The 1,124-nt window shown below is 24.7% G+C and overlaps 1 protein-coding gene across 1 annotated transcript in view; it reads left to right on the forward strand.

The window, feature by feature from the left end:
- LOC117179286 (putative nuclease HARBI1) overlaps window positions 1–1,124 on the forward strand; it is a 101,757-nt gene that overhangs the window by 35,590 nt on the left and 65,043 nt on the right. The window lies entirely within an intron of this gene.

Consider the following 1,124-nt stretch of genomic DNA (forward strand, 5'->3'; position numbering starts at 1 on the left):
TGAATATTTGTCTTTTTGGTTCAAAAATGCATATTTTTGCTTAAAAATACTAATCTATTTTTTCGAAAATTAAAATTACTTGCTTGAAAAATAATCGTTTTTTGAATATTTAAGTTTTTTAATGAAAATTTGTGTTTTTGGACAGAAAATTCGTCCTTTTTGATGAAAGAATAGCAACTGTTTTTGTTCGAAATGTGATCTTCTTTTAAAATTCGGCCATTGGTTTGGAAATTTAACTATCTGATTAGAAGTGGAACTATTTTATTAATTATTTAATTATTTTCTTAAAAATTTAACTATTTTAAAAAAAAAACATCATTTTTGGTCGAGAATTCAGCTGTATTATTGAAAATTTATATTTTTGGATAAAACTAGTTCGTATGTAAGCCGAAAATGCACGATTCGACCTCGGAGTTCTGCTGTACGGTGATTGCCGATCTGAAGGCTTCGGAAGACTTCGGTGGTCTTCTATTTATATCTTGCTCCCCATTTGAAAGAAATTGAAGAAATTGGCGATTTGGATCTATTGCGTGATTCTTAATTTCATGCATACGTCGATTTTCAGGTTATGTTTTCCAGGTGTACATAATATGGATATATATATAATAATCAAATAATCAAATACATAACTGAACCAAGAAAATCTTTTTAATTGTTTTCAACATGATAGTAAAATTTTAAATAAAAAAATTACATTTTCGTCCAAAAAGCTAAATTTAATACTAAAAAAAGGCATTTCTAATAAAATACATGAACTTTGCACAAAAGAAATTTATTTTCCATGAAGACTAATTTTCTGAGCAAAAAATTCATGTTTAATCATAGTTAAATTTTCGACAACAAAGATTACTTTTCTACCAAGAAAGAAGAGTATTCAATAAAATACAAAAAATTATAACTAAAAACGATCACTTTTCATTTAAACATAGAATAGTTAAATTTCTGGTTAAAAAAATTAATTTTTAACCAAAAAGAAAATAAATTTTCTAAAAAATAGTTACACTTTCAGAAAACAAATTTACCCAACTAATTGATGAATCAACAACCAAAAAAAAAATATAAGAAAAAAAATGTTAAAATTCTTTGAAATCGCTCGAAATTATTGAAATTAATTGAAAATTCGT

The sequence above is a fragment of the Belonocnema kinseyi genome, chromosome 9 (assembly GCF_010883055.1).
Source record: "Belonocnema kinseyi isolate 2016_QV_RU_SX_M_011 chromosome 9, B_treatae_v1, whole genome shotgun sequence".
In the NCBI taxonomy this organism is placed as follows: domain Eukaryota; kingdom Metazoa; phylum Arthropoda; class Insecta; order Hymenoptera; family Cynipidae; genus Belonocnema; species Belonocnema kinseyi.